The sequence below is a fragment of the Microtus oregoni genome, unplaced genomic scaffold (assembly GCF_018167655.1).
Source record: "Microtus oregoni isolate MIOR12 unplaced genomic scaffold, Mior012 000007F_ref0000211, whole genome shotgun sequence".
Taxonomy (NCBI): Eukaryota; Metazoa; Chordata; class Mammalia; order Rodentia; family Cricetidae; genus Microtus; species Microtus oregoni.
The window spans coordinates 5,736,824-5,753,280 of record NW_024543066.1 but is presented as its reverse complement, the minus strand read 5'-3'; positions in this window follow the sequence as shown (position 1 = coordinate 5,753,280).

Below are 16,457 nucleotides of genomic sequence, written 5' to 3'. Positions count from 1 at the left end.
TGTTCATGGTGTTTCTCCCTTCTTTAGCTTCCTTTCCATTGATAGCAGATAGTAACGGCAAGTGTATGACAATCAAATTAGATCCTCTGTGTGTGTGTGTCCCCATATGTTCACAGGCACACAAGCACTCTGAGCACACGCATATGGAGGCCAGAAGTCGAGTTCAACTGTTGCTCCATATTCAACAAATGGTGCTGGCATAATTGGATATCAACATGTAGAAAAATGAAAATAGACCCATATCTATCACCATGCACAAAACTCAAGTCCAAATGGATCAAAGTCCTCAACATAAAGCCAACCACACTGAACCTTATAAAAGAGAAAGTGGAAAGTACACTTGAATGCATTGGCACAGGGAACCACTTCCTAAATATAACCCCAGTAGCAGAGACACTGAGAAAAACAATTAATAAATGGGACCTCTTGAAACTGAAAAGCTTCTGTAAAGGACATGGTCAACAAGACAAAACAACAGCCTACAGAATGGGAAAAGATCTTCACTAACCCCACATCAGGCAAAGGGCTGATCTCCAAAATATACAAAGAACTCAATAAAATGGTCATCAAAAGAACAAATAATCTAATAAAAGTGGAGTACAGACCTAAACAAAGAACTCTCAACAGAGGAATCTAAAGTGGCTGAATGACACTTAAGGAAATGCTCAACATCCTTAACCATCAGGGAAATGCAAATCAAAACAACTCTGAGATTCCATCTTACACCTGTAAGAATGGTTAAGATCAAAAACACTGATGACAACTTATGCTGGAGAAGATGTGGGGTAAAGGGAACACTCCTGCATTGCTGGTGGGAGTGCAAGCTGGTACAGCCCCTTTGGATGTCAGTGTGGCGATTTCTCAGAAAATTAGGAAACAACCTCCCTCAAGACCCAGCACTGCCACTTTTGGGTATATACCCAAAGGATGCTCAATCGTGTCACAAGGACATATGTTCAACTATGTTCATAGCAGCTTTGTTTGTCACAGCCAGAACCTAGAAACAACCTAAATGTCCCTCAGCCGAAGAATTGATAAGGAAAATGTGGTACATTTACACAACAGAGTACTACACAGCAGAAAAAATAATGACATCTTGAATTTTTCAGGCAAATGGATGGATCTAGAAAAAAATCATATTGAGTGAGGTAACCCAGACCCAGAAAGACAAATATATATACTCACTCATAAGTGGCTCTTAGACACAAAGCAAAGAAAACCATCCTACATTTCACAATCCCAGAGAACCTAGACAACAATGAGGACCCTAAGAGAGATATACATGGATGTAATAATCTAATAATCTATATGGAAGTAGAAAAAGACAAGTTCTCCTGAGTAAATTGGGAGCATGGGGACCATGGGAGAGCGTTGAAGGGGAGGGGAGGGGAGGGAAGAGAAGAGGTAAGGAGGGGAGCAAAGAAAAATGTATACCTCAATAAAATCAATTTAAAAAAAAGAACTGTCTAGATCTCTTACTGGCTCAGAACTCACCAACTAGGTGAGGCTGCCTGTCCAGCGAGCCCCAGTATCTTCCTGTCTCTGTCTCCACATGCTAGGATTACAAGTGTTTCTGAGGATCGAACTCAGGGCCCCATACTTACAAGGCAAGCACTTCATCCACTAACCCATCACATCAGTGCAGTGGTGAACTCAGAACTCCCCCACTGCTGTGGAAGCCAGAGCAGGGGAAAGGCTCCTTTTATGCCTGGTGCTAAACCACAGAGCTCTGTTCATTGCACTGCATAGGAAGCTACCGGGTTTTCTCTACTGACTATGTGGCTGACTGGCCAGTTAATTCAATGGAAGGAAGAATATTCTTGTCTTCCAAAATAATGGCTTGGCTTCATCTATAAAAGGTTGAAATTTCCCAATAAAAGAAAACGCAACAAATACATTTTAAATAAGCTGTGTTTGCCCTTTCATAGATTTCTACGTTAGAATTCAGAGACAGCCCATTATTCCTCCAAATGAGTTTCCTGGTCATGGAAACAGGAATTCCATTGCTCTCACTGTCTGTCACAATGAGTGCTTTCAAATCAGTGTGCCACAACATTAGTATTTAAGGCATTGATGTTTTCTTATACCTCCGCCGTCAAACTTTGAAACAAGCAGACCCTTAGTGGAAGACTGCATCTATACTATTTCCAATTTTTTAATATAATTCATTTTATTTTCTCCCAATTTAATTCCTGAAAGAGTAACTAAAGCATGCTAAGTGACTTCTCTCCTCGGTGGAATTTCTTGAATCTAACGAGAAATACCTGGCACCAAAAATGCTAAGCCACAGGCCTGACATCTCCCAATGTTTACCCAACAAATATTAACTTTTCTCTCAAGTTCAAGTTTTGAGTTTCGTAGACACAAGAATTCCCATAGCAGCTGTGGATGCTGTTTTAAAGTAGTGAGAAAATCGAGATAGGGAGATCAGGATCCTCTTCAGGTCCGTCCTAGTTTCTATTGTTGTGATGGAACTCTGCGGCCAAAAGCAACTACTGGGAAAGTGTTTATTTCAGCTCACAGTGAAGCTCACAGTCCATTGTGAAGGAAAGTCAGGGCATGGAACTGGGGCAGGAACTAAAGCAGCACCCACAGAAGAAAGCTGCTTACTGCTTGCTCCCTATAACTAGCTCAATCCGCTTTCTCACACAAGCCAGGACCGCTTTCCCCAGGGTTAGCATGACGCACAGCCTCCTGGGCCCTTGCGCACCAATCAAGAAAATGACCTACAGACGTACCTATAGGTTGTTCTAATTGAGGCATTTTCTCGGTTGAGGGTTCCTCTTCCTAGATGACCTTAGCTTGTGTCAAGTTGGCAAAAACAAAACAAATAAAACTACCCAGTGTAGGTCTATAGTGAAAGATGTTTTCTTTCTTTTTTTTTTTTTGTTTTTTGTTTTTGTTTTTCGAGACAGGGTTTCTCTGTGGCTTTGGAGCCTGTCCTGGAACTAGCTCTGTAGACCAGGCTGGTCTCGAACTCACAGAGATCCGCCTGCCTCTGCCTCCCGAGTGCTGGGATTAAAGGCATGCGCCACCATCGCCTGGCTTGAAAGATGTTTTCTAAGATGAAATTCAAGATGTCATCTGTCAGGGTTGGGGAGATGGCTCATGGTTACATACAACTGCCAAGGTGCTGTTGATCAAGATGGGTGTGTTCCAGGTTTGCATGAACACCGGGACAGAATTTTAGAATAATTTAAATTTTAAATATATAAAGAGGTTACCTGGCAAAGTACTTCAATGACACAGTCAAAAAAGTTAAGATGAAGAATAAAGCAAAATTTATTAAATGAAAGGCATTCAAAGAAAAAGTGATGCTTTTGGATAGGTCCAGAGGAACTACCATCTGACCTGTATTCTGAACCTGTCACCATGGGAACCGCCCTGGGAGAAACCTTTGATCATATTTAATCTACCTTGGTAGCTTCTGTCCCTTTACTCCCTCTTTATGACCACACTGTATATACTTCATACATACATACAGTATATGGGCACAGTAAAGGCACAATAAGCCAGATTCCACATACCACACCTACCTACAAACATCCTAGCAACTGGGGCACTGAAAATCAATGAATATCAGAAGCCTTATCTAAGAAAAGAAAGCCAAGATAATTTGAGTTTTAGTTTTAATGATTTGACTGTTACCAAACTATATCTCAGAGAAGCAAGGTAACCCAGAAATGACTACAAATTCACTTTTGAACTTTAACAGCAGGGATTCCTGGGGATTCACTGACAGGAAATGGTAGGACGTCACCATCAAAGATGTTGTTCACTTCCGAATGTGCTCCCAACATGACCATCTCCTTGACTCCCGGTGGCTGCACTCAGGAGATCTCTTCCAGTAATAATTAGAAAACCGGGCCAGTTGTCACTTAATTACACAATTCATGCAAATGAAACATTGCGTTTTTAGGTCTCTGTCATATGAATTAGACAAATTTGTGCCAAGAACTTGTAAGGTAGAAACTCGAGAGCAGGGGAGATGGCTCAGCGGTTAAGAGCACTTGCTGCTCTTGCAGAGGACCCAGGTTTGTTTCCCAGCACCTACGTGGAAGAACAGTCTGTAACTCTAGCTCCAAGCCATCTGAACCCTCTTCTGGACTCTGTGGTCACCTGCATGTGCATACACACATGTACACACACATACATATGCATACATTAAATAAATAAATGAAAATAATTAGATTCTAAATATGAAAAGAACTTAGGAACTCAGTAAAAGGCTATCCTCTCACTATTTCCCAAATTGCCTACAGTGTATTTAGAGAACTCTTGGATAGACGGGTAGAGCTGGCACTAGGATTAACCAAGTCCACTTCTCCCTCTCATTTTGCTGGTGTATACTAACTACTGTCACCACTTCCTACCACTCGGTTGTCATCCTTCCTATTCTTAAGTTTTGTACCAACTTTTTGTTACCCTCGATTGACTTTGATGTATCTATTACCATCTCCATGGTGAAAGTCAAGCTATTTAAGCAAGAGGGGAACGTATTAATAGATGGAGGAAGACCATTAACAGTGTTAACGGTTGGTCATTGGATTCTTATTTAATCACTATTTAATTTTCTTGGAGGTAAGTTTCTGGCCCGTGTATCCAATCATATGTAGCACCATACTTTATTTTTAAATTTATATTTTTATTACAAATTTAAAACTATTTCAAAAGCAATCTTTTACAAATTAGACACTGTCGTCATATAAATACATAGTTGCACAAGTTCATTTTCACAATAAGGGGTGATTTTTTTTTTAACATTCATATATGTGGACCAAAGCATTAATGTAGGCTGAGCAGAGGCATTAACACATGTAGTGAGAAAATATTTGAGCTGTTTAACTCACAGCCAGAGCTTTGGTGTAATTTCAAAGTAGAATTACTTCATATTTCATAGGGTTCTTCACCTTATCCTGTTTCCAATCTTGGAGTTCAAAATATGTTGAGTTTAAGAACAACATGTTCTTTTACCCACTACACATTCTCTAAGTGTATGCCATTCTATTGGCCACTTTTTCTCTTTTAAAAGATAATTTTAAGGGCCAGAGAGATAGCTGAGTAGATAAGTGTTTACCACCAAGCCTGACGACCTGAGTTTGATCCTCAGGGACAACACAGTAAAAGAAGAGAACTGTCTTCTGGCTTCCACATGCACACCATGTCATGTATATATACACACACACACAGATGCACACACACATGCATACACATGCATACACACACACATACACTTGAATATATAACCACACATACATATACACACAACACACATGCATTCACACATGCACATACACACCACAGACATACACACATACATGCATACACAGACACACCACACACATACATGCACACACACATCAAAAAACTAGATGGTTTTACAAAGAAAGCATTGAACTGAAAGCTGTTCTCTGAAGACTGGAATACTAGGACTTAAGCATTTATTTTAAAAAAGTAATCTTGGCTGATCCTAGGAAAAAAATGTATTTCTTTAGTGTAATTTAAGTGACTTGCTTTTAATGACTTGAATCATTTTGAAATTAGATAACCTTTTCATTTTTCCTAAATAATGCTGTTTTATTTTTCAAAAGACAGGACAGATGGCTGCTATTTTCCATTTTAATTATAGCTGTGTATGTGAGAGGCACATTTACTGCCTTTCACACCAATCTTATAAAAAAAAATTGCAGATAATTTTGTAAGTACCACATTTTCTCAATTTTCATAATGGTTTTACCAGGAGACATTTATTGGGCTAGCTGAACTAATCTGGAATAAGCAGTACATAAAATGAGACTTACATTACCCCAATATATATACCCCAATCTTAATTTCATTGAGAATATCAACTTCTGACTATTTTAGTTTAGTCAAAACATAATTTGGTGGAAGAGGTAAGGTTAGTTCTAATTGCACTTTGGGGCATAGTTTTTCCACCTGTGATGTATTTCAACTCCTATGCTGAAATATAATTAAAAATTAGGGGCTGAAGGGATGACTCGGCAGTTAATAACACACACTGACCTCATAAAAGATCTGAATTCAGTTCCCAGCACCCATAGTTAATAACTCACAACCACCTGACTCCAGTTTCAAGGCACCAAACCTTCTTCTGAACTCCATGAGGACCTGCAAGGCTTGCACATAACTCTCCCCAACACCACACACACACACACACACACACACACACACACACAAAGTGAAATGTTTTGTGAAATTATTAAAATTGATGTTAGTCAATTAGTACCTAAAATCTGAAGAATAGCAAAATATGTCAACAAACTGAAAAGGCGGGGGGAGGCTGGAGTGAGTCAAAGCTCAGGTTGACCATGCCTCAAAAGTTCATTGACTTCAGGTCCACTGACACTTCAGTAAGGATGATTCCTAGTGGGATTTTGTCTAAGGGATCTTTGTGCAAGGTGTAAGGATGATCCTTTGGGCTGAGAAATTCCTTAGGCCCTATGGCATTTCCTTAACGTCTAAGTCTTAGAGAGTTGTCTTGACAACTCATTTAGTTTCCTCTCTACACGTCAATAACACCTCTCCCTTCTGTGACCACCAAAAATGCCTTGAGACACTGTCCTGAGGGACAAAAATGATTCCAATGGAAGACTATTACTTGCAATTTTCATACCAATATTTAAGAAATTCAGAGTATAGGTGGTTTGGAGACTTTCTAAGTTAGGGTTTCTATTATTGCAATGAAAGACCATGACCAAAAAGCCAGTAGGGGAGTGTGGCAGAATATCTCTATGCAAAGATGTGTTGCATTTGTTTAACTATGTAAAGATGCTTTGTATTTGCTTATGCCGCAGAATATTTGTTTAACTATGTAAAGAGGTGTTGCTGCTTTACTTTGCCTGCCTAAGACACCTGATGAGTCTAACAAAAATCTGAACAGCCTATAGCAAGGGAGGAAGTATAGGCAGGACTTCCAGGTAGGGAAAGTAAGTAGGAGGAAGAATTTAGGGTTGGAAGGAAAAAAGAAAAAGAGATACCAGGGAGACACCAGAAACATTCCAGGGGCCAGTCAGACAGACACGGAGGAAGCAGGAAAGTAGGACATACAGAATGAAAGAAAGTTAAAAAGATCCCTAGGCAAAATGTAGATGAATGGAAAAAGGTTAATATAGTTAAGAGTTAGTGGGGAAAGCCTAAGCTAAAGCCAAGCATTCATAATTATTAAGAAGACTCCATGTCATTATTTGGGAGATGTTGCTGGTCCAAAGAAAATGCCATCCACAGGAGTGAAGAGGGCTTGTTTGGCTTAGACTTCTAGATCCTAGTCTATTATTGGAGGAAGTCAGGACAGGAACTCAAGCAGGGCTGGGATCTAGTGGCAAGAGCTGATGCAGAGGCCATGGAGAGGAGCTGTTTACTAGCTCGCTCATCTTGCTTTCTTCTAGAACCCAGGACCACCAGCCCAGGGGTGGCACCACCCACAATGGCCATTGATCACTAGTTGAGAAAATGCCTTACAGCTGGATCTTATGGAAGCATTTCCTCAACCGAAGCTCCTTCCTCTATGATGACTCTACATTGTATTTGTCAAGCTGACACACAAACCAGCCGGTACAACAGACCCCTTGCCAACTTGACATGAACACATCACTATTAAGTCACAACCCTTCCTTCCTTTCTTCTTCATCCCCAAGACCTCACATTACAGATCATGATTTTAAAAGTCCCACGGGCTTTACAAATTTAAACACATTAAAATATCAGTCCTCAAAATAGCCAGTCTCTTTTCAAAGAAGTTCAAGTCTTTCATCTGTGGGCTCCTTTAACAATAAAGATGAACTTTTTTTTTTCAAGAGAGAAGAACCAGGGTACTGCCACAATCTGAACAAAGCAAAACCAAATTGCAACAGTATAAATAATTCAATGTTCAATTATCTGGGGCTCTCCCATGATTTTCTGGGTTCCTCCAAGGATCTTGGGTCACTTCTCCAGTTCCACCCTTTGTAGAACACACAGCTTTTCTTCTCTGCTCTGACTTGCTCCACTCCACTGTTGCTACTGATCTTGGCAATCATCCCATGGTGCTGGCATCTCCAAAAGTATGGAGTCTTCTGCTGCAACTGGGCTGCACTTTCACCAATACCCTCCCATAGGCTCTCTTCATGGTACCAAGCCTCAATTTCTTTATATGGCCCCTTCGGTCCTGAGCCTTCAACTGCCACCGAGGCTGCACCTTCACCGATGGCCTCTCCTGGTCTCTCACAGTGCCAAGTCTCAGCTGCTCTCCATGACCCCTTCATGCCTTTAAAACCGGTACCACCTGGGTAACCTCTTACATTACCAAGTCCGGATACCAGCACAAGGCATGACCTTGACCACCTCTGGAACACAGCTTCTCTGTGTTCTCAGGAAACACTTCCCAGAAGATTTCACCTCAGCGATGCCGGTCTCTCCTTAATCATCACTAATTTCTTAGCTCCAGTTGACCATCAACAATTGTCTCAATAACTCAAAGATTTCACATCAGTAGTTCTGGTATCTTGTTCATCACAGCTGGTTCTTCAGCCCCAGCCCACAAGAACCACAGAATCTTAAATCAAACCAGCAAAAGGCCCTGACAGAGTCTTTAAACTTCCCTCTTAAACTTCCCAAGCCAGGCCTCTATCCTCTGTCCTGCTCTCAATATTCCTATCTTCCAAGTTCCCACAGAACATCCCACAGAGAGCTCTTAGCACTCAATGGCTCCTCTAGCCCAAAGTTCCAAAGTCCTTCCAAAAACATGGTCAGTTCTGTCACAAACAATACCCTACTACACTGGCACCAATTTTTCTTAATTAGGGGTTCTGTTGCTGTGACAAAACTCTATGACTAAAAAAAAGTAAGTTGGGGAGGAAAGGGTTTATTTGGTTTACACTTCTACATTGCTATTCATCCCTGAAGAAGGCAGGACAGGAACTCAAACAAGGTAGGATCCTGGAGGCAGGAGCTGATGCAGAGGCCATGGAAGGGAGCTGCTTTCTGGCTTACTTCCCCTGACTGCCCAGTTTGCTTTCTTACAGAACCCAAGACCACTACCCCAGGAATGTCACCACCCACAATGAGCTAGGCCGGCCCCCTTAATCACTAATTGAGAAAAACCTTACAACTGAATCTCATGGAGGAATTTCTTCAACTGAGGCCCTTTCTTCTATGAAGACTCTGGTTTGTGTCAAGTTGACACACAAAACCAGCCAGTACAGAGACACAATCAAAAAGTCTCGAATCAGAGCTGTACTGCAGATCCAATTACCTGTTTGGTTTTATTTTCCTAGAGAGACGTTATCCCTTTGAAATGTGTGAATTGTATTTTCATCCCGAAACCCATGAAGGATAAAATGATGTTGCATGAGAAGCATGCACTCCCTCACCAGGTAGCTGATGGTAAGATATTATTCGGATTATGGGATTGAGGTAATGTCTTTTATAAAAACATTTGTCTATCTGAGAGCCCACTGAAGCACTTCAGAGGGAGGGATATGCTGTTCGGGATACACTGCGAGGGCTGGGGGAGGGAGTGAAAGAAGATTGGATGTGGGTGGATAGTGTTGAAATCACATGACAGGTGTGAGAACCCATTAAATTATCCTCTTTAAATCATTGTAGCTGTCACAATAGCACATGACAAAATACTTCTCCATGCCTTTCTAACACGTTTAGGCTTTATCCCCTTTATAACAGCTTAGCTCTTAAAGAAAGAGCTATTTAAGTTACTAATTACTATTTTAAGTATACAGAGACAACCACAATGCATTTTCATATCCATTGAATGGATCTATTGATCAACCTACAACACTATTGCCAAGCCCTTATCTTCTTCTATTAAGGTGGCAGAGTGAGAGCTATTCCATCAACTCTAAATATTTCACTTAAATTTCACCTTTTAGATATTTTCCAAGTGATTGTGAAATTGTCATTAAAAAACCCAGTTTGGAGCCAAACATGGTTGCCTATCACTCTAATCCCACCTCTCAGAAGATAAAGACAGAAGGATTATAAATTCAAACAAACCAACCTAGGTTGGAGAACTATCTGCATATATATATAAACTTAAAAGTCCCAAGATTAAGGAGTCAAGTTACCCCTGCAATCATTATTGAATGAAATAAAGAAAAGAACATTCTGGCATTGCAAGGTATTTAGTTGAAAAAAACCAAAACAAAACAGTAGTTTCCTTTTCTAATTTGAATAAGTCTGAATTTTATTAACAATTTCTAATGCTGATTCAGAAATGTGCACATCTTAACTGTTCTACAATTGCCTTTACAACCATAATATACAAATACCAGTTTAGTGTCCATTATTTTTAATCAACGTAATCTCTATAGTCTGAATGTTGATGGCTACCTTCCCAGCTCATGTCTAGTAGTCAATGAGTTGAGTCGATCGTATTAAAGTGAGACCCTTGGGGAAGTGAGTGATGGCTCAATCTCTGTGGACAGAGTTAACATCCTTGTAAAATAAATAAAAAAGGAGATGCTTTCTGTTGTCAGCATCTGCGAACAGAGAGAAAGCACAGCTTGTAGGAAAGATCCTCGATAGACACCAAGTCTGCTTACAACTTGGCCATGGACCTCCAGGCTTCCAGCTCCAAAAGATAACTCTGTATAACTTTTAAATTACTTAAATTGTTCTTTATAGCAGACATACAGACTCATGTTGAAACTGGTGTCAAGAGTGGGATGTTTCTATACTACCTTAAAAAGAAATGTGACAACCACTTTGCCACTGGGTAGAGGCAGGATGAATTTGCCTGTGTCTGCTGACATGAACCCGTGTCACAGGAGAAGGGAGTTACAGAGGACCTGTCCCCGCTCTTAGAGATTACCCACCTGAGTGACTGTGGTCAGAACGTGGCTGGAAGTACAGATGATGGCTGCCATTCTGGTGAGTTCTCAGACATGAAAGAAAGGCCATGTTTGTTGCAGAGTGGCAATGACCTTGGCTGAATGCTGTGTGCTAGTATTCTGGGGAAGCCAGAGCTTGGGTGGCAAGACAGGCTCGTTAACAAATGGAGATCTGTTCTATGCCACCCCATTCGATTCTATCTGAAAATGCGACACAGCTGGTAATAGAATCTGATAGATCTGCTTGCAGCTCCAGGCAGGATATGTAAGTTGTAATGGCAACTTTCCTTTTGTGGATTTCCCTGCTTTGCATTGCGAGGATTACATTAAATAAAACATACAAAGCACTAGCTGTTGTCCTCTCTTCCAAGTATCTACTTCTTCCTTCATATCATACTGCTATGGAAAAGATTATTATATTTTGAAAACAATACCATTATAAAAGCAAAAATATTTCTTTTCTTAAATTTTTGAGTATGTGCATAGGTGTGTATTTGAGTATATGTCTGTGTTCCACATGTGTGGTATCCAATGGAAGCCAGAAGAGGATGTTAGATCCCTTAGAACTGGAGTTACAAATGGTTGTGAGCTGCTATGTCAGTGCTAGGAACTGAACTCAGGTCCTCTGAAAGAACAGTCAGTGTTCTTAAGCATTGAGTAATCTCTCTAGATTCCCCTTGTCCAGAGATTTCAATTTTATTATTTTTATTTTGTTTTGTTTGCGATGAGGTCTCATGTAGTCCAGGCTAGCTTCAACTTCACCATGTAGCAAAGAATAACCTTAGTTACAGGACGCCCCCCCCCACACTGGTCTCCACCTCCTGAGGGCTGGGATTACAAACACGCAGGACCATCCCAGCACTGTGTTCCAATTTTCAATGCAGAGTCTGCTGAAAGAGTGAAGAAGACACTCAAAGAGATGAGCCGCTTCTAGCTTGTTTGTACTATTGTCAAAAAATAACTAAACTATGATAGGTGTGTAAACTACCACGCTGAAACCATTGGGGAGAAATAAGACTGACTTTTCGGTAGCAGAAGTGAAGGAAGAATAGACCCCAATCAAGCTGAATAATAATCTGTACATTGAGAAAGTAACTGGATGGTGGAACTTTTCAAAACAAATTGTGTCTCTAGGATAACGATACTCCTTCTCTTTGTTCTGCAGTTATTTTTGCCTTTTTCTCCCGCATTTTAACATCCACTTATAACTTAGCGATTGCTAAATGAAGTGGTAAATTACACAGATGCATGAACGTGGCTTTCACAGGAGAGGTCTAATCCTTTGTCACAGGCCCAGCATCTCTTCAATATGCTGAAGGCTCGAAGGTCTTACTCTTGTTCCAATGTATGCCCCATGTAATGCGCTAGATCACAAGACTCACTTGGGTCCTGTGCTAGGGAAAAACACCAAAGAATCAGATTCTCAGTCTCCCAGATTCTAGCTTAAATTAATGGGAACTCTGTGTGCCAAATGTTGAGTCAAAAACAAACAAGCAAACAAAGGGCCAAGATGATTAAGCAATCAAAGATTAATGTTCTCCATGTTATGCTTTTAATTAAAGATTTTGAAAATTAGTCTCCCATAATCAGTAGTGTAACGAGGGGATGTTTGTACTATAAAGTCAAATACGATTAATTTTAGAATAAATCCATTTAAAAATATGTTAGACCTAATAAAATTAGCCCAGAACTATTGGGTTAGTGTGCAGTAATTAAAGAGAAAATGAGTATGCAAAATCTATGGGATAAAAACATGATTTATAACATCCAGGAGGGTTAACAACTTGCAAGAGAATAACTAATTTCTTTAAAGAGTTTCAGTTTATTAGAAAATGGAAGTATGGGATGACTTGGATTCATTTCATATTGATCTATTTTAGGAAAAAAAGGCAGACTGGTTATTAGGAAGTCAAATGAGAGAGAGCCAAGAGAAAGAATCTATCTAATTGATCATTAATTAATGTTTACTGTTTTTCTTGCTAGATATTTATAATAAATTATTAATATTGAAATGGTTTCAATAATTTTACCAAGTGTTTGACATAGGTTATCTTAATGATCCATGAAAGACGCCTTGCTACCATTCTGGAATGAATAACTTTATTCTTATAGGCATAAATATCTTGGCCATAACAACAGACTCAGACATGTTACCTCATTTCTTAAACAAATTACTCTGATATCCGACATTGTTCCTAGAGCAACGCAATCTTTTGATATTCATCTTGTTAGCTTGAAATCTACAGTGTAGCCACAGGAAGAAACGGTGGCTCTCAAAACCATTTAGTTCAACATGTAGGATTTCACACAGTTTATAGGAGAATGGAATTGGGGGTAGGGGACCGCAAGGCTTTTTATTATACTTTATATCTGAAAAATTAAAGCCTTGCAGTCGAGCAGATGAAAGCCTGTCTGGTTGTTCTTCGAACAATGCCCTTTTTCTACTCAAAGCTGAGGATGAATTCTGCGGTGCTGAGCCTTACTGGCTTCGGAGAAACAGATGCGACTATTGTTCAAGATCTGTCTTAAAAGTGAGTGCTTTGCTTGGGTCCCAAAAAGTGTTGCCACTATCAGCAAGGAAGAAAAAACATCCTGTGTCAGAGGACGAGAGAATATATTTGTTCTTTGATGGGCAATGCTTTGCCGTAGTAGTCACAGACAAAATGTCACCAGTGACTCTCCTGACCTCTGGGTTCTAGCAGATCAAAAAAAAAAAAAAATGTCAAATATACTGACAGGTATGTAAGGCCGAAACACAAGAGACACAGAAGTTACTACACATGGTGCATCTTTTCTTTTTCACTCTTTCCTTCTTATTCAACTGCCTGACCTCCAAGAGGGAAAAGAAGCCACAGTAAAAGCCTTCCAGCCTTCCAGCAGAGACGAGAACGCAAGACAAGGGTCCCAGGGAGGTAATGCTCCTGGGGGGAGCAAATTCCAATCCAGGCCCTCCAGGCGACGCTGCCACCCAAGGGGCCATATCAGCACATGTCCTGAAATGTTCTCTTATGTGATACAGTGATGGCGCTAGAAGATGTCAGAGGCTTCATCATTACCCCGATAGACAACAGAGTTACCAATTTATAGTATTTGTGAAGATCATTAGTAATTGCCCAAGTAGCATACTAAGAGTACCTAATAACACTTTCAAACAGAAAGCGGGGGATGGTTACTACATACACAGAATATTTTAAATTATGTGGGACATGCTTCTTATGTGTAGTTCTGCATATTTTGAAATATTTTGTGTAGAGAAGTATGCATTAGTGGCCAGAAACTCCATAGGTAAGGCACTGGTCTCCAAGCCTTAGGATGTGCAGTGGATCCCCAAAACCCACATAATGGAAATGCAGAACTGACTCCCAACTTCCACAAGTTATTTCCTGGTTCCTGGTCTCCACATGCACATTGTAGCCTGCACACACACACACACACACACACACACACACACACACACAAGTATGAAAAAATACTTTAAAAATTACCTTGAACTAAGACTCCTGTAAACAAATGCCAGCCAAGCTCACTTCAACAAAGATACTGTACTTTGGGAAGGAAGTCTTTTAGCAGGGAAATCTCTTGACCTTTTTCATATACTATTTCTTTGCTGCTTATCTGAGAGTATGGTAACGTTGTGAAAGCTTTGGCTTAACACTTTCAAATGTCCATCAAGGGTATGGTTACCATGGAATTTCCACACTAGGAAGGACTCCTTAAGCTTGCAGGGGGTGAGGGAGCTCTGCCAGTCTGCACAACAGCAAAGGGAACTCTAATGCTGAGATACTGTCGGGACACGAAGCAATAAAGGACACTATCTGACAACTACATTCTTCAGCTTACAGAGACATCGTTTCCAAAGATCAGAACCGGGACCACAAGGGATGAAAAATTCCACGTCGCTATTAGATGCCATTTTAGTCTTGGATTACTTCGTTCAACTGGAAATTAGAATGTGTCGGTTAGTAACGAATGGTCACCTTTCTCTATGTAACCAAGAAAGGCTTTGAAAAACTGAAATCGTCACGTTCACAGCAGAGTAAGTTGGCAGAAAGGAATCAGAGCAGAGATCAGCTAAAAGGCAGGTTTTCGTGTGCATTAAAACATCACTTAAACAGCTAACCAGGGCCTAACTGCGGGGGGGGGAGTTTTAAGAGTTCAGACTTTAACTCGGAGGGGAGATAAAGCTAAGTTTTTCCTACTTCCAGTTGTGGGTCATCCCCCGGTTCCTACCTCCCCCCCAAATCCCCTCCCCCCAACCCTCTTCCACACCACACACCCCTGCCTGTGGTGGATGAGTGGATTCGACTCTCTGGGGTTTGAAGTAGCAAGAACCATTCTGTAATTCAAAAGAATATGATTCCTTTGAGGCAGTGATTTCGAAAGCTGGGCTTGCCTTTTAATTCCATTGGCCTTTAGGACAATAGGAATTAGGCATGGCGAGCCACTGAGTACGTCTGCCGCGGTGACCCCAATCACTCTAAAAAGAAAAAGAGATTTCTTTTGGTGGGAAGGTGTTTGTAACCTGAAAATTTCTCTTTTTTATCTTTCCATTAAAAACTGTATGAATTATCCTACAGTGTTATTTAATATGTAAGTTGTACTGTTCTGTTAAAAAAAAATAAAGCACAGCTTTCAGGATTTAAAAAGAAATATAGATCATAAGTTTAAGAGAAAATTACTTAACAGCTTATTCGAACACAACTGGCCGGTGAAGTTGATAGACAGCTCAAAACCACAATTTGGATCTTTTAGACTTCCGAATGCAAAACTAGAAAGGACAGAGATGGGTAATCCATCCCAGGCGTTTAATAAGAGGAGGCGCATGTCTTTTGGTATGTAATTATCCATTCTTATCCTTACGGTGGTGCCCATCAGCACAGCACTTCCGAGCGCTACCATGGAACCCTGTCTGACCTGTTTGGACATTCACATCACAGCAAATGGAGAGCCAAAAACAACAATGTCACAAGGCCCAGTGTTTCCTCTTGCTGACAGTAGAAGTGATGTGATGGGATTAGAGTCCTTGCCACCAAGGTAGAGCCTGCTAACCAGCCTCCCAAATTATTATAAGAAGTCATGGCATGTTTTCCCGTTCTTACGTTGGTCACAAAATATCCGAAAAGGCGTGTTCCAAGACTCTGTTTTGTTTTTTTCTAATTAGGTGGTCTCACTGAGAGACAAGGAGCAACCTTCCAGGGGCTCGGAAAAGAAAGGCACTTGGAGCTGGAAGTGGTTTAGTGAGCTTGCCTGGAGAAATTGAGGTAGCTAAGCCAGATCCATGATCACTTTGCCATCACGAAGCATAAAAAGCTAATATTTTCTACACTGAAATAAACTCTTATTTTCTAAAATAGTCTCTGGATTTATTTTTATTGGTCAAATTGTTAACTTATATTAGGATTTTGAAAGCTTCGAGGCGTCTTGAAGCAGTTGGGCTGTAAGAGAGGGCATGAGTGGTCCTTGAGATGTTTCGGATGGCGGCAGCTCCCCTGGGTGCTGAAGATTTCAAGCCCGTCATTCCACAGTTATCTCACAGACCATGAGGTTTGTAGCTTCTCTGGTGTTTTCTTTGTGAGGCTGGCATTAAGCATATGAAGTCCACAATTCCAAGTG